The following is a 19,082-nucleotide window of genomic DNA, read 5'->3' as shown; positions in this document are numbered from 1 at the left end:
AAATCAGAAATTCGGCACGCCCTGATCGGTCCCCAGACCGATCAGCCCTTCACCAGATCGCACTCGTGCTACTGGAACTCACTGGATCGGTCTGCAGACCGATCCACAATACTCTGGATCGGTCCGCAGACCGATCAGATCTTCCCTGGACCGATCCAGCCACTGAAATCAGAACTTCTGATTTCCCCTTCCGGAAAATCAGAAACTCCTAATAAATTCAAGAAAATTTCAAAAATTACGAAACTTTGAGGATACATTCCTCATATCATACACTATCATGGAAAAATAGTTTTCTATGAAAATAACTTCCATTTTTCAATCTTGATACAAAGTTCAAAAACTTTGAAATAGTTCAAGTTTAACTCAACTTTGTATCACAATGTTCAATGATGAATGCAATCACTAGGAAAGCTTCATCAAGGTTTTTCAAATCAATTTTGAAATGATTTTAAACCCTTTAATTTAGGATCATAATCTTAGGACTATATGTACATGAGTTGTACACAAGTTTTCCCTATGATCCTCCATTTCTTGAATTAGACTCATCTAGGTACAAGAACTATGCACCTTGATCCTAATTCATGATCCTAATATCTCACACACATCTAAAGTGTATCAAACACATCCATGGCAATTTTGATGTGAGATATGGGTTTAGGTATCTTAGACTAAGGTCTCATGCATTTTCTAAACACAAATTTGATCTCAATATCAAAATGTGTTTTTCATCCTTAAATCAATTCAATTGATTATTAATACAAGAAATGATGACATGGCATAAAATGATATCATACATAATAACATGTGCCAATGTCATGATGTCATGGCATAAAGTATGAAACTTAAATAAATCATGACATATAAATAACCTAAGCATTATCATGACATTTTAAATGATCATAAAATAAATATGATGTCATGACATGACATATGACAAACAATATATGGCAAATAGCACATAAAGGTATAGAAAATACCTAATTCTAGCCTTAGTTGCCATTTTTGATAATTTTGACCATTTTGCCATAATTTCAATATTCCTAAGTGTAATAGACCTAAAATCATATCCTCAAGACTTTTAGATCACTATGTGCCAACTAGATTGATTCTAGAAAATTCCTCAAATGTGGTTGGCACATTCTAATCACCTTAGGAATAATATTCACTTTCATTTTCAAGGCTTGATGGCACCTTGAAAATTCCTAAAGTGCCACCTTTTGCCATGATTAGGTTAACTACCTATTCAAGTAAGGTTGGCACACCCTAACTCATCTAGCGTGATGAAATCACGCTCCTAGGAACCCAATACCTATTGGAGCTCATTGGGTTCACTAAGTATTCACTAGGGATGACTTCCCTAGCAACCCTTCTAATGACCCTCCTAGGCTTTGAAGCCTTGGTCATTTGAGACTCATCAAGATCAACTCTAGGGGTGACTCCCCTTGTGACCTTGGTGATGGTCTTCCTAGCCTTAGACTTTGTTCCATAATCGAATGGAACATTATGATAAGTGGGCTTGACCACTTGGGACTTAGGTTTGTGACCCAAACCTTTCTTGTCCTTGGACATTGGTTTTTGACCCTTAAACCCTAGAGTCAAATCCCCAAGAGCCTTTTCTAGAGAGTCAAGTCTTGATCTCAAGACTTGATTTTCTTTCTCTAATACCTCAAGTTTTAATTTATCATTTTTCTTTGAGGTATTCCTAGGCATATGTCTAGATGATTTAGGATTTCTACCTAGATTTTCCTTAGCCTTAGATGAGTTAATTCTAGGGTTGACTTTCCTAGTGTTATCCTTATCTAGGCTCACATGTTTGGCACCTAAGCATGTGTATCGATTTCTATAATTAACATGCTTATCATTCTTGACAATAGCAATAAGGCTACTAGCATGCATCCTACTAGAATTGCAAGAATGTGCCTTAGAGATTACCTTAGGGTTTGCCCTAGCTCCCCCTATACATGTGCTCGATCTCTTGTCCTTGTGAGATTGCCTCCCTCTCGGACATTGGCTCCGATAATGTCCCCTTCGCTTGCATTGGAAGCACACCACGTGCTCCCCTTGCGTGTTGAGACTCCGGCTTCCTTGACCTTTGGTGCCGGTGGAGTCTTTCTAACCCTCTTTGGACATTTACTCTTGTAATGTCCATACTCCCTACAGCACATTATGTGTAATTTATTTGAAATTGAAATGCTTGAGTTACCTAGGGTTGAGGTGGGATGTATGCTTTCTTCTTCATCCCTTCCGGAGATAGAAGCTTCTTCCTCTTGCTCCATTCTTGAAGAAGAACTCTCCTCCTCTTCTTCCTTAGATGTTGAGTAGCCCTCAACTTCTAATTCCTCTTCTCCATGATGTGAGCTACTTGGCTCACTTGACTCCTCTTCATGGCTTGAAGTGGAGTTCCCCTCATGGAACTTAGCCAAGTTGTTCCACAACTCCTTGGCATTGTTGTATCCATCTATCCTACACAATATATCGTTAAGTAATGAGAATTCAAATATTTTCATTACCTCGTCGTTGATTGTGGATTGGTGGATTTGCTCCTTCGTCCACTTCTTCTTCTCAAGAGGTTTTCCTTCTTTATCCATCGGAAGAGTGAAACCTAATTGTACACAAGTCCAATTTTCAATGTTAGTCATAAGGAAATACTTCATCCTTACCTTCCAATACGCGAAGTCGTCGCGATCGTAGAAGGGTGGAATGGTGATGTCTTCTCCGAGTTGATCCATCTCTAGCTTGTGCTCCCTTGGGTGTTAATCCGGCGAAGAGCGACCTTGCTCTGATACCACTTGTTAGGATCTCTTCGTACGGCTAGAGAGGGGGTGTGAATAGCCGACCCCAATTCACTCGCGTTTCTTTCTACAATCTAGGGTTAGCGCAGCGGAAACTAAATGCAGAAAGAAAACAGGAGAAGAAATCAAACCTCAACGCAAGGATGTAACGAGGTTCGGAGATGATACTCCTACTCATCGGCGAGTCCGTAAGGTGGACGAGCCCTATCAATCCGTCGGTGGATGAGTCCCCGGAGAACCAGCTAATATCAACTCCTTGTGGGTGGAGAAACCTCGCCACAATCACTTGCAACAGCAAGCTAAGAGTACAAGAGAATACAAGAAGTAAATACAATGAATGTAACAATACAAGCTTGCCTTCTTGTCGTCGACTGAAGTCCTGGAAGCAACAACTTCACGGACGAATGCCAACAAGCAACTCAGCAGCAGTTGATCCAGTCGTGGAATGAAGCTCACGCGAAGCTTGCGAAGAAGAGCTCAACAAAGCTCAAGCACCAGAACAGCAGCTCTGTAGCAGAAAAGAAGAGGAAGAAGAAGAAGTGCAGCAGCAACCCTCGACCCCTTTATACCTGCGAAGAAGACAGTGAAGAAACTGGCGGCGCAGCTAGAACCTGATCGGATGCGCAGGCCGTCGGGGAAAAGTGAATCGTTCTTGATCGATGCGTGGACCGGGCTCTATCTGATCGGTCCCCAGACGATCCAATCTCCGCTCTGTGAGAGAGATCGCTTCGTCTCCGATCGGTCGTGGAGACCGATCGGGCCATCCTGATCGGTCCTGGACCGATCGGGAACTCTTTCTTCCCGATCGTTGCACGATCGGTGCGTGGATCGATCGGAACTCCTGATATCTTGGTGGAATCGATCGGTCACCGACCGATCGAGAAACACTCTTGAGTATCCTTTGGATAGGTCTGCAGACCGATCCAACTCCTAGGTTTAGAGTGCCCTCTCTAACCTAGTTCGGAGAAACGAGCTACCGAGCCCTCTCCGACTCCATATGCCAAGCTTTACTCACTTGGACTTCTCAACACCGGATCCCATCACCCTTGATCCATCTGGATTTTCCCTTGCACTGGTTTCACTCACCGGGACTTTCCTCTAGCTTCACTCACCGGGATTTCCACACCTAACATCCAGTTAGGACTTTCCCCTTGCTGGCTTCGGACGGGACTTTGCCTAACATCGGATAGGACTTTCCCACGCTTCACTCACGGGACTTTCCAACGGCCTAACATCCCAGTTAGGACTTTTCCTCGTGCCAAGCTCCCTGCTTGGACTTCTCCGGTGCCAAGTCTCCATACTTGGACTTTTCCAGTGCCAAGTCTCCATACTTGGACTTTTCCAGTGCCAAGCTCCCTGCTTAGACTTTTCACGTGCCAAGCTCCCATACTTGGACTTTTCCAGTGCCAAGCTCCCTGCTTGGACTTTTCGCGTGCCAAGCTCCCTGCTTGGACTTTTCCAGTGCCAAGTCTCCATACTTGGACTTTTCAGGTCAACCAGGTCAACCTTGACCTAGGGTTGCACCAATAATCTCCCAACCATCTATTCTTGTCTCACATCAAGAATAGAACTCTCTCACGAGTGTCAAACATCAACATGCAACTCAACTAGGTCAACCTCGACCTAAGGTTGCACCGACAATCTTCCCAAGTCAAACATCAAAATACAACTCGAGTCAAGTCACCTTGAGTCGGGTCAACCAGGTCAACCTTGACCTAAGGTTGCACCAACAAGTGGCTGCATGGGGAATGGCTCCTGCAGCTCGGCCACAGACGGGGTCCGATCGGTGGAGGTAGCCTCCACTATTGTGGGGGCTGTAGATGGGACGCCTCTCGCAGAAGTTTGCACAACGGACGTGGCGGACCGGGAGGGCACGTCGGCCCGGCGCCTCTTGCGAGAGAGCAGAACTTCATCGCCCGAGGATCCTGATCCCTCGGTGGGAGTGACGGGAGGCACCTCTGGGGCCACTCCTGGGTCAGTAGTCCCTCCTGTTAGGATCCTTCGTACGGCTAGAGAGGGGGGTGTGAATAGCCGACCCCAAATCGCTCGCGTTTCTTCCTACACTTCGTTAGCGCAGCGGAAAAATAAACTAGAAACGAAAGGAAGAATATCAAACCTTAACACAGCGATGTACGAGGTTCGGAGATGATACTCCTACTCCTCGGCGTGTCCGTAAGGTGGACGAGCCCTGTCAAACCGTCGGTGGATGAATCCCCGGAAACCCGGCTAAAATATACTCCTTCTGGGTGGAGAAACCTCGCCACAAAATCTTGCAACAGCAAGCAAAGAGTACACGAGATACAACAAGAAATACAAGACAATATGAATGCAACAACACTAGCTTGCCTTCTTGTTGTCGACTGAAGTCCCAGATGAAGCAACAACTTCACGGACGGATGCCAACAAGCAACTCAGCAGCAGCTGATCCAGTCGTGGAATGAAGCTCACGCGAAGCTTCGAAGAAGAGCTCAACAAAGCTCAAGCACCAGCAGCACTCCAAGAGAAGAAGAGGAAGAAGTAGTGTTGCGGCAGCTCTCGACCCCTTTATACATGAAGAAGGCGGTGAAGAAACTGGCGGTTGCTACGCGGCGGCTAGGGTCGTCAGCGATCGGTGGCTGATCGGTCAATCTCGATCGGTCTTGGGACGATCGGTACTATGCTGATCGGTCCCGGACCGATCAGAGCTCGACAGAACTAGTGATACGTGCCGATAGTCTCGATCGGTCGTGGACCGATCGGAGTGTATGGATCGGTCCACGGACCGATCCCTCCTTCTCTTTGCCTTCGTTGGCTTTACGATCGGTGCGGGCACCGTCGAAGAACCTCGATAAGCCATCGATCGTTATCGATCGGTCACGCCGATCAGATACCAACAGATTGGATCGATCCGATCGATCCGAGCTTGAGTTTGCCCAAACCAGTTCCAGTCTTCCAAACCAATATCCGGTCAACCTTGACCTATTGGTATCTCATGCTTAGCATCGGTCACTCTCTTGACCTGCTAAGACTCCCTACCAAGTGTCCGGTCAATCCCTTTGACCCACTTGGATTTTTCTCTTCGTGTCAAGTATCCGGTCACTCCCTTGACCTACTTGACCTTCTCAACACCGGATGTCCGATCACCCTTGATCCATCTGGATTTTCCTTCCGGCTTCACTCACGGGACTTTCACCTAGCTTCACTCACTAGGGTTTTACGGCTTCACTCACCAGTCAATTCTTGACTTCACTCACCGGGACTTTCCAATTGCTGGCTTCACTCATCGGACTTTCTAATGCCCGGCTTCACTCACGGGACTTTCCCACTGCCTGGCTTCACTCACCGGGACTTTCACAGCTTCACTCACTAGGATTTTCACGGCTTCACTCACGGGACTTTCCACACCTGCCCTAACATCCGTTAGGACTTTCCCACAGCTTCACTCACGGGACTTTCCACTGCCTAACATCCCAGTTAGGACTTTCCCACTCCCTGGCTTCACTCACTTTTTCCCTTGCCTAACCCCAGTTAGGACTTTCCCACTTGCCAAGCTCCTGCTTGGACTTTTCCGAGTCCGAGCTCCTGCTTGGACTTTTCGATGCCAAGTCTCCATACTTGGACTTTTCGCGTGCCAAGCTCCCGCTTGGACTTTTCCCATGCCAAGTCTCCATACTTGGACTTTTCAGTCCAAGGTCAATCCTTGACCTAGGGTTGGACCAATAAACTCCCAACCATCTATTCTTGTCTCACATCAAGAATAGAACTCTCTCACCAGTGTCAAACATCAACATGCAACTCAACTAGGTCAACCTCGACCTAAGGTTGCACCGACAATCTTCCCAAGTCAAACATCAAAATACAACTCGAGTCAAGTCACCTCGAGTCGGGTCAACCAGGTCGACCTTGACCTAAGGTTGCACCAACAATCTCCCCTTTTGATGTTTGACAAAACCCATAATCAAGTTAGGTTAACCCGATAACCTAACTTAGGTTTTCAACCATCTTCCAATGTCAATGTTCTTTCCTTGAACATTCTCGGTTAACCCGATAACCTAAATTGGGTAACCTAAACTCGATAATTCTCCCCTTTGACACACATCAAAAGAATATGTTCTTTCTCGAACATTCCTTGACATTCTTCCCTAGCTTAGGTTAACCCGATAACCTAACTTGGGTTCTCCAATAATTCTCCAATGAACACTCTCCCTTTTGACACACATCAAAAGAAAGAAGGGTATCAAGGTCAAGAGTTTCTTCCAATGAAAGTCCCATACCTTTCATTGAAACTCTTAATTTCCTTGATACTAAACTCAACAATCAACTTAGTGATAATCCCATATCACTAAACCTCAAAAATCTTAAGGAGTAAAACTCCCCTAAAAGTCAACTCCCCTTGACTAATAGGTAAAACTCTCCCTAAAGGTCAACTCCCCTTGACCATTGCACCAACAATGTCTTGGAGAGTTTCAAACCTTTAGAAACCCGAAACTCAACTCCCACAGCTGAAATTTCAGACCACAGTCGAAATTCAGCAAATTCAGCACACCTGATCGGTCACCGGACCGATCAGGACCCCTCTGGATCGGTCCCCAGACCGATCCAGCCTTCCCTGGATCGGTCCAGTGACCGATCCAGCCTTGGATCAGGCGGTTTCTGATTTCTTCGCTCCCGAAATTCAGAAACTCACAACAAATTCCAGAAAATTCGAAAAATTGTGAAATTTTGAGGATACATTCCTCATACCATATTCTATCAAGGAAAAATAGTTTTCTATGAAAATAGTTTCTATTTTTCAATCTTGATACAAAGTTCAAAAACTTTGAAATAGTTCAAAGTTTAACTCAACTTTGTATCACAATGTTCAATGATGAATGCTATCACTAGGAAAGCTTCATCAAGATTTTTCAAATCAATTTTAAAATACTTTTAAAACCATTTGAATTTAGGACCATAATCTTAGGGCTAGATGTACATGACTTGTACACAAGCTTTCCCTATGATCCTTAATTTCTTGAATTAGGGTCATCTAGGTATAATGACAATGCACCTTGATCCTAACTCATGATCCTAATATCTCACACACATCTAAGGTGTATCAAACCACATTCAAGTCAATTTGATGTGAGATATGGGTTAAGGTCAACTTAGGCTAAGTTCTCATGCATTTTCTAAACACCAATTTGATCTCAATATCAAATTATATGTTTGTCCTCAAATCAATTTCATTGATTATAATGCAAGAGATGATGACATGGCATATAATGATATCATAAGTAAAAACATGTGCCAATGTCATGATGTCATGGCATAAAGTTTGAAAACTTAAATAAAGCATGACATATAAACTAGCCTAAGCATTATCATGACATTTCAAATGATAATAAAATGAATATGATGTCATGGCATGGCATATGGCAACCAATCATGGCAAGTTAGCACAAATAAAATACCTAAATTCCCTATCTAAGTATCCTTAGCCTTAGCTAACTTAAAATCTAACCCTAGATTGCCCATATATCCCTAAGAGAAAACCAAAATCCCAATTATGGTATTTCTCTAGGTTTTCTTAAATTGTGCCAAATAAGATTAAAATCGATATTTTTCAAATATGGCACAATTTACTCTTCAAGGAGTAAATAATAATTCTTTTTCATTTTCAAAGGTTATCAAAACCTTGAAAATGCTCCTTGAGTGTCAATTTCCTCAAAGTTGGGTCAACTACCCTTCTAATTGGAGTTGACACTCTCTAACCCATCTATGGGATAGAGAAGATACTCCTAGGAACCCAATACCTATTAGAGCTCATTGGGTTCACTAAATATTCACTAGGGATGACTTCCCTAGCAACCCTCCTAATGACCCTCTTAGGCTTTGAAGCCTTGGTCATTTGGGACTCATCAAGATCAACTCTAGGGGTGACTCCCCTTGTGACCTTGGTGATGGTCTTCCTAGCCCTAGGTTTTGTTCCATAATCGAATGGAACACTATGATAAGTGGGCTTGACCACTTGGGACTTAGGTTTGTGACCCAAACCTTTCTTGTCCTTGGACTTGGGTTTTTGACTCTTAAACCCTAGAGATGACTTCTCCATGTTTTTAAGAGCCTTTTCTAAATTATCAAGTCTTGACCTCAAGACTTGATTTTCCCTCTCTAATACCTCAAGTGTTAATTTGTCATTTTCTCTTGAGATATTCCTAGGCATGTGTCTAGTCTTCTTGGGATTTCTACCTAGGTTTTCCTTAACTTTAGAAGCGTTAATCCTAGGGTTGGTATTTCTAGAATTATCCTTATCTAGACTCACATGTTTAGCTCCTAAGCACATGTATTGATTCCTAAGGTTATCATGCTTACTATTATTAACAATAGCAATAAGGCTACTAGCATGTGTCTTATTATTATTGCAAGAATGTGCCTTTGAGATTACCTTAGGGTTTGCCTTAGCTCCCCCTATCAATGTGCTCGTCTTCTTGTCCTTGTGAGGTTGCCTCCCCCTCGGACATTGACTCCTATAGTGTCCCCTTCGCTTGCATTGGAAGCACACCACGTGCTCCTTGCTCTTGCGTATCGGGACTCTGGCTTCCTTGATCTTTAGCGCCGGTGGAGTCTTTCTAACCCTCTTTGGACATTTACTCTTGTAATGTCCAAATTCCCTACACTCAAAGCATAATATATGCAATTTACTAGAACTTAAATTGCTTGAGTTACCTAGGGTTGAGGTGGGATGAACGCTTTCTTCTTCATCCCTTCCGGAGGTAGAAGCTTCTTCCTCTTGCTCCATTCTTGAAGAAGAACTCTCCTCCTCTTCTTCTTTAGATGTTGAGTGGCCCTCAACTTCTAAATCCATTCCTCCATGAAATGAGCTCCTTGGCTCACTTGACTCCTCTTCATGACTTGAAGTGGAGTTCTCCTCATGGAGCTTTGCCAAGTTATTCCACAACTCCTTGGCATCGTTATATCCACCTATCCTACACAAAACATCATTAGGTAAAGAAAATTCAATGATTTTCGTTACCTCATCGTTGATGGTTGATTGGTGGATTTGCTCCTTCGTCCACCTCTTCTTCTTGAGAGGTTTTCCTTCTTCATCCTCCAGAGGAGTGAAACCTACTTGCACACACCTCCAATTCTCAAGATTAGTCATAAGAAAATATTTCATTCTTACCTTCCAAAACGCGAAGTCGTCGCGATCGTAGAAGGGTGGAATCGTGATGTCTTCTCCGAGTTGATCCATCTCTAGCTTTGCTCCCACGGGTGTTGATCCGATGAAGAGCGACCTTGCTCTGATACCACTTGTTAGGATCCTTCGTACGGCTAGAGAGGGGGGTGTGAATAGCCGACCCCAAATCGCTCGCGTTTCTTCCTACACTTCGTTAGCGCAGCGGAAAAATAAACTAGAAACGAAAGGAAGAATATCAAACCTTAACACAGCGATGTACGAGGTTCGGAGATGATACTCCTACTCCTCGGCGTGTCCGTAAGGTGGACGAGCCCTGTCAATCCGTCGGTGGATGAATCCCCGGAAACCCGGCTAAAATATACTCCTTCTGGGTGGAGAAACCTCGCCACAAAATATTGCAACAGCAACCAAAGAGTACACGAGATACAACAAGAAATACAAGATAATATGAATGCAACAACACTAGCTTGCCTTCTCGTTGTCGACTGAAGTCCCAGATGAAGCAACAACTTCACGGACGGATGCCAACAAGCAACTCGGCGGCAGCTGATCCAATCGTGGAATGAAGCTCACGCGAAGCTTGCGAAGAAGAGCTCAACAAAGCTCAAGCACCAGAACAGCAGCTCTCGAGAGAAGAAGAGGAAGAAGTAGTGTTGCGGCGGCTCTCGACCCTTTATACCGTGAAGAAGGCGGTGAAGAAACTGGCGTTGCTACGCGGCGGCAGTGCGTGACGATCGGTGAAGCCTGATCGGTCAATCTCTGATCGGTCTTGGGGACCGATCGGTACCTGTCTGATCGGTCCCGGACCGATCGACACTCTTGAAGAACTCGGCCAAGTTCTCGATCGTCTCTGATCGGTGCGTGGACCGATCAGAGTGCATGGATCGGTCACGCCGATCCTCCTTCTCTTTGCCTTACATTGGCTTTCGATCGGTGTGCGGCCGATCGAAGAACCTCGATAAGCCAGCGATCATTATCGATCGGTCACGGACGATCGATACCAACGTATTCTTTGGATCGATCGAGCTTGGGTTTTGCCCAAACCAAGTTCCAAGTCTTCCAAACCAATATCCGGTCAACCTTGACCTATTGGTATCTCATGCTTAGCATCACTCTCTTGACCTGCTAAGACTCCCTACCAAGTGTCTGGTCAATCCCTTTGACCCACTTGGACTTTTCTCTTCGTGTCAAGTATCCGGTCACTCCCTTGACCTACTTGACCTTCTCAACACCAGATGTCCGATCACCCTTGATCCATCTGGATTTTTCCTTGCCCGGCTTCACTCACCAGGACTTTCACCTAGCTTCACTCACTAGGGTTTTTACCTGGCTTCACTCACCAGGATTTCCAATCTGCCCGGCTTCACTCACCAGGACTTTCCAATTGCCTGGCTTCACTCATCAGGACTTTCTAACTGCCTGGCTTCACTCACCAGGACTTTCCCACTGCCTGGCTTCACTCACCAGGACTTCCACTTTCACCTAGCTTCACTCACTAGGATTTTCACCTGGCTTCACTCACCAGGACTTTCCACACTGCCTAACATCCCAGTTAGGACTTTCCCACTGCCTGGCTTCACTCACCAGGACTTTCCACACTGCCTAACATCCCAGTTAGGACTTTCCCACTGCCTGGCTTCACTCACTAGGACTTTCCACACTGCCTAACATCCCAGTTAGGACTTTCCCACTTGCCAAGCTCCCTGCTTGGACTTTTCCCGTGCCAAGCTCCCTGCTTGGACTTTTCCAGTGCCAAGTCTCCATACTTGGACTTTTCGCGTGCCAAGCTCCCTGCTTGGACTTTTCCCGTGCCAAGTCTCCATACTTGGACTTTTCAGGTCAACCAGGTCAATCCTTGACCTAGGGTTGGACCAATAAACTCCCAACCATCTATTCTTGTCTCACATCAAGAATAGAACTCTCTCACGAGTGTCAAACATCAACATGCAACTCAACTAGGTCAACCTTGACCTAAGGTTGCACCAACACCTCCCACGCTTGGCGTCTGTTCGGCAGTCCCCTCGCCCACAGTTCCAATTTCTTCAGCTGTGCCCTCCTGTGAGCCGACAGGGGTCAAGCCGAGCCGTTCCAGCTCCTTAGCTGCAGTTGCCTCTATCTCAGCCTGCTTGGCCTTCATTATACCGGCAGCTCGGGCTCGCATTATAATATCAGCTGCAAAATAAAAACAGAATCAATTAGACTCAAAGGAAGAAGGTTTAAAAAATTGTTTACCTAGGCTGCTCGGAAGCTTCACTCGGCTCGGAATCAAACTGAAGATGTACATTACTCCCTCTGGAAGCAATTTGTGGATATTGAACTTCAGACCGGCCAACATGTTAGTGGTGTGGAGATAATATGGCTGGGTCTTATACCTCTTCAGTTCGGGCGGAGGTGGCAGAGCGGTCTACCATTGAGTGCGGAAGTATGACCGCTCGGGGAGTCTGATGTAAAAGAAATACTCCTTCCAGTGCTTGTTGGAGGAAGGCATCCTATCAAAAAACACTAAGCCGATCCGGGATTGGAAGAGATATGTGCCCAGCTCAGATTGTTTGGAATAGTAAAAGTAGTGGAAGACCCGAGAGGTCGGTGGGATGTTGTGCACTCGGAACAACACCACCACGCCGCACAGCAGGCGAAAAGAATTAGGGGCGAGCTGGGCGAGCGGGATTCGGAAAAAATTGCAAACTTCAGTTATAAATGGAGGGATTGGGAACCGAAGACCGGCCACGAACTGGTCTCGAAAGAAACAAATAGTGTCGGTCGGCGGGTTGTGTGACCGATCGATTGGTCCGGCCAGGACAAGCTCGTGGTCCGACGGAAGGTCAAAGGCATTTATGAGATGTGTCGCGTCGCCGGCATCAAACCTGGTCTCCATGGTGGTGTACCAGGGACTAGGGGCCACGTCGACCAGCTGGGAGGAACTGGCCATAGTCGGAAAACAAAGAGGCGGAAGAATTTGCTAAGAGAGTTGACGGAAGAATAAGGTAGGATCGACAAGTGTTTCACTAAACAGAATAAAGGAATGTTGAAGGACGATGAAGGCCAAAAGAAAAGAAACGGAAGTTAGAGCTTACAAGAAAATGAAGCACGATGGGAGAAAGCTGGGAGTCATCGGAGCACTGGGAGCAAGCAAAGTCGCCAGAGCAAACGAGGGAGAAGCGGAAACAGAGCGCCGAGGAAGCTGCGACACCAAAGCTTTATAAAGATGGGCACGGCTGAGCATAGTCGTCCGATCTAGCGCACAAGGATCGAAGTGCACATCTGACCATTGAATTCAAATTGCCAAACGTCACATCAGCAGCTGTCACCTCGGACGTGCGGCGACTGCACCAGCGACACGTGGCGTCCCCCCACAGGTCAATATTTAATGGGCGCGTGCCCGGCCTTAATGGAAGAGATCTGTACATATCATGAGGGGATTCGGACGATGTCAGCAATAGCCGACCGCCCCGCACCCCCTCGACAGCGGTGAGGAAAAGTATCAAAAAATGACAAGTACAAAAGCACGAAGCACCGACCGGGAGAAAAAGACCTATCCTACGGGAACCGGCGGGATCCAGCTCATCTGTTGGCCGACCGGCCAATTCCTCACCAGGCTACTTATCTAGTAAGTCAGACTTTCAGCTTCCTTCGACTAGACTTGAGGGGAAGACATGTGATTCGGTGGTAAAGGGGGTGTCGTCCGGGCCCGTCCGGCAGAAGGTCAAGGTGGTCAACGCCCTGTAGGTGCCCGACCGAGCGAATCACCTCCCCGGTCGGCGGAAAGCCGACCCGGCATCTCGACATCTCGGCTTGACTCGGGTCCGAGCTCCCGACGCTCTGCGAGTGACAACAGGGGATGAAGGCTGAGCGGTTTTCGTCTCGACCGAACGGGAACCATGGCCACAGAGGTTCTCCGGTTCGGTCGATCAACGCCAAGGCCTTCGTATGATGGGCTGAGCAGGTGTCCCACTCGGCCAATCGCAATGTTAGCCGAGCGGTTCTTCCGTTCGGCTTGGTATGAGACAAAAGGGGCAGGTGACTCTATCCTCCTCGAGACAAGTGTCGCCGACAGGCAGCATGGTAGGCGGCCGGATCAGACAGAGAATCGTACGATCGAAGTTTCCACTGTCACGTCAGGGATATGCTCACGTTATTGAGGTATGGCGTCAGACACGCTTTTTTGACACACTCATTACAGGTATACTTTGAGAAGCGTGCACGCGCCTTCAGGGAGCCCTATATAAGGACCCCCAGACTCCAACGGAGGTATGCGCTATTCATTACTGTAGCCATAGTCCTCGTCATTCTCTTTCGATTTCTTGTCGTCGGGAGCTGATTTGAGCGTCGAAGGGACGCCGCCGGGAACCCCTTACCGGCTCGATTTTGTGCTTGCAGGTTCTCGCCGGAGATCTACATCACTCAGAGGGCCACACGGAGTCAACAAGAGCGCCACATCCCCAGCGACCATCGACTCAGCACTCGGACAGGATCAAGCAGTATGACAATTTTATTGTTGCAATATGATGGCATAAGTGTGGGTTGATTTGAACCTTACAAAGATTTAAAGATATTATCTCCAAGAGCATGGTACTTTCCCTTTGTATTAGAGAAAAGACAATAGACTATTTTTTGTTAGTCGATGATATAAAAGAACGGTAAATTAGAGAAAAATCTCCAATCATAATTTTAACTTTGCATGCAGTCTCCAATCACAAAAAACTTTGTCTTCACTCTTTGCATGTAAAATTTTATTTGTTGAGTATAATTCCTCTTAAAGTTAGCACTTCACACTAGAATTGAGTATATTTTCTATTAATTTGAGTACGATTTTTTCCCTGCTTTAATATAATTCCTCCTAAATTCAATATCATTTAAAGAAAATCTAGAATATTTTTCATTCAATTGAGTGTCATTTAAAGAAAATCTAGTATATTTTCCATCCAATTGAGGTGGAAAAAGAATCGTGCTCAATTTAATAAAAAAATACTAAAATGAATATAATTCCTCTTAAAGTCAGTACTTTATACTAGAATCGAGTATATTTTTTATTAAAATTACCCCTCATATTTTTTAGGTACAAATAGTATAAAAACGAGTATAATTTATGTTAAATTCTGTACTTTAAACTAGAATCGAGTATATTTTTTATTAAATTGAGCATGACTTTTTTCCTACTTAATATAATTCCTCTTAAATTCAACATTATTTAAAGAAAATCTAATATATTTTTCATCCAATTGAGTACCATTTAAAAAAATTAATATATTTTTCATTAATTGAGGTGGAAAAAGAATCGTGCTCAATTTGATAGAAAATATACTAAATTCTAGTTTAATGTACTAAATTTAAGAGGAATTATATTCATTTTTAGACTTTTATACTTAAAAATATCAAGGACAATTAGGTAAATATTTTTTATTAGGGAGTGGAAACAAAGATTTTTACCACTAAGGACTACATATAAAATTTTGTTTGTCAATGGGGACTACGTACAAATTCTCCCAAAGAACTCTAAGAAAGGAACAATTTTCAATAGTAAATTATCGATCAATATAAGTAACGTTGTCCAATCAACGATAAAATTAATAAATATGTAGTTGAGTGATTTGAGGGAAAATCAAGAACATTGCTAAATTTTTTATGAACCAGTCACCTTTAAAATTATTCGATACAAAAAAAATTGAATATCTGAATTACCAAAGGGAAAAAAACATTACTTATTACATACATATCCTAAACTTAAAATGTTGTCCCAATGTACACTTGGAAGAGATAATACAAAATTATGAAAAATGAATAAATAAATATGGCATTCTACTAATTATTTGTAAAGTGTGATATGAGAAAGAAATTTTCCATCTTTGAATAGTAATCTTAGATTTTTTTTTCTCTCAATTGAAACATTGTAAGTTTATTATCACAAATGTCAATACTAAATATTACTTGATTTTTTTCTAATTGTATTTATCTTATTTGATGTGTTGATTATTCATTTATTTTGCAGAGAATGAATATGAGTTTTTAATTTTAATATTTTATATGCAACATACTAAATTATAAATATCCAACTCATTAATCTGGCTAGCTATTTGTTACCTCTTTAGTTTTAAATTTATGAAAAAAATAATGGAAGGACCTCACTATAACTTAAATTATTGCTTCAATTTATGACTTATATTTTTTAAATGTCTTTACTATTTATTAGTTTTAAAAAAAAATCTAAGATTTCATTAACATCAAAATGTCTTTCAAACTTTCCATTTTGATGTTAAAGGTATTTCGATATTAAATAGTGAGTATTTTGATAAATAAATAGAAATTTAGAAATAGTAAATGTTGGTTGCATTTTAAAATATTTCATAAAATCCCTCTCCTTTTTGGTTTTACGGGTTTTATTCGTCCCAACTAGAATGAGTATTCGATTAAAATTAAATTGAACTGGATTAAATTAATTAAATCAATTTTTTTTAGAATAAACTGAATGGATCGGATTTTTTAAAAAATGAACAAAATGAATCAATAAAATATTGATTAATTCGGTAGAAAATTGAATTAACCAATTAACTATTTTTTTTTATTTATTTTAATAAAATTCAATTTAAATTTTAAAAAATAGGGTATAAAAATTTGATTAATTTGGTTTAACTAAATTAAAAAATTTAAAATTGAAACTAAATCAAATTAACTAATTTTTTTAAGAAAAAAATTAAATTTCTAAACAAACATAACCGAATTTTAAAATTCAATTGGTTTGATCAATTAATCAAACTTTTACTCACTCCTAGTATATATATAGAGAAAAATATATATAAAGAGAGAGAGTATGTGTCTGCACATCTTTATGTGAGATCCGGTGACATTCAATGTGGACGATTTGACGTGATCAAAATTTAATTTCTTAATTCGTCTCTCATCTGCATGCAATAACTCTCTTCTCACTTCTTTTTGTAAAAAAGGTGAAATTCGTCATCCTAACACCCCTACAACTAAGGGGATCCATAAACTTTGTTTGGGGTGAGAGCATAATTCATATAAAATCATAAAAGTATAAGTAAAAGACGAATAAAAAAGTTAAAAATATTATCATCATTTGAAATGTAACTTATAATTGACTTTTATTTTTTTATAATAATTTATAATATAATCATTTGATAAACTAAAATATAAATGATATTTTGATGGTATATATATATATATATATATATATATATATATACCATCAAAATATCATTTAATAATTGATCACTCATTCTATTGTAAAATAGATTCTTCACAATCTTTATAGTTTAAAACACTCAAAATAGATGAAACTTAAAAGCACCAAACTAACAATTAACATATAAAGAACAATAAATAAATATGATATATGCTTCCAAAATGTTAAAATCGAAAGGTTAGATAGGAAAATATGATACCTTCATAAATCATAAGATTAAGGAGATGAATAAATTTTTTCTTGAGAAAAGGATTGGAAAGGGAGTTTGGTGTCTTTTTGTTTTGTTTTTAAAATATTTTATTAATTAAAATTTTAAAAGTATATTAGTAATTTTTTTTAAAAAAAAAAATGGGAGCCTCTATGACCCACCCCTGGCCCTTTTGTGGGTTTGTCCATACCCATGACTACCCCACATTATTGAGAGAGAAAAAAATTAGAAAATTGAAATTAGTTATCACATAGAAGGGTAATTCCTTGATCTTTGTATCATCGCTCTCCTTTGATTGCATACGGGGTGATACTGGTTTCTACGAACCAATACAATGGTGATGTTGAAACAACTAAATCAGTACCAAGGTGGTGATGATTTGTAAAAACCAGCATCAAGTTGGTGCTGACACCACTAAACTAGCACCATCCACCTTGTTGCTGGTTTGTAGAAACCAACACCATATTGGTGCTGATTTCTATTTTAGTGTTAGTCTTTAAAGACCAACTCCAATGTATTGATGTTGATGTTGGTCTTTAGCATCACATGATGCTGGTTTGTAGAAATCAACACTTGGTCTGTAAAAATCAACATCACATTGGTGTTAGTTTCTACCAGCCAACATCATGGTGATGATGTTATTTTAGCTGTGCTAACACTAAGGTGGTATTGATTTATAAAAATCAACACCCTACAAATCAGCACCAAGGTATGGTGCTGATTTTTACAAACCAACATCAAGATGGATGATGGTGTCAACACTATCTTGGTGCTGGTTTGTAGAAATCAATATCATCTTATATGCAATTAAATGAGAGAAAAGAGAATTGTTGCATGTAAATAACAGAAATTAAAAAAAAAAAATTGACTATATTAGATTGTTAGTGCTGGACATTAGTCGCTTATATAAAAGTGTGCCGATTTTATCTATATATATATATATATATATATATATATATATATATATATATATATATATATATATAAAAGTAATTAGGTGTTAAAAATGGTTTATATTTATATCTGAATACACTTCCAATATCATGTATATATTAATTTATACACACTTATAATTTGTTCATAATTCAACAGTAAAAAATAAAAACTACTATCACTTACTTCCCATACCAGATGGATCAAAGAAAATAAAACAAGATATCTATTTATAGTCACAAATCCAAAGTATTCGTATGCAGACGGACATCTTCTACATCATGTATAGTTAATCTCTCATCTGCCATACATGGATATTTAAAAACTAAATGTTCCAGTTTTTCCAACCTACTTAATTGACGTGACGACAGGTGCACGAGTCTCCCTCCCCGAATAACTCGACCAGACAGACCGGACACCCATCGAATCCCGGTTCATCCCACGCACTCGGTTCACTTAAAAAATAAACAGATCCCAACTCAATGCAATAAACTGTCGACTAATGCTCTAAAACCCACACCCCACTGTCATTTCACCCACTCCCGATTTATTACTTGTCTGCAGTGTCATTACGAAAACAAGGCCCCCGCCCGAAGTCCCAGGCGTAGCCAACGGATTAGTCCCGCAAATAACAATATAAACCCTATACAGCAAGCAGCTTGCGGTGACCATTTACTTTTCTCGCTGCTCACTTTTCTTTTTAAATCTCTCTGTCTCTCGCATAATTAATTATAAAGACTTGGCTGCTGCTGCGTGCGTCAAGATGCTCCGTGTCTGGCTGAAGCAGAGGGCTGT

Source organism: Zingiber officinale, chromosome 4B (genome assembly GCF_018446385.1).
Source record: "Zingiber officinale cultivar Zhangliang chromosome 4B, Zo_v1.1, whole genome shotgun sequence".
Lineage (NCBI taxonomy): Eukaryota > Viridiplantae > Streptophyta > Magnoliopsida > Zingiberales > Zingiberaceae > Zingiber > Zingiber officinale.
This window is presented reverse-complemented; position numbering follows the sequence as displayed.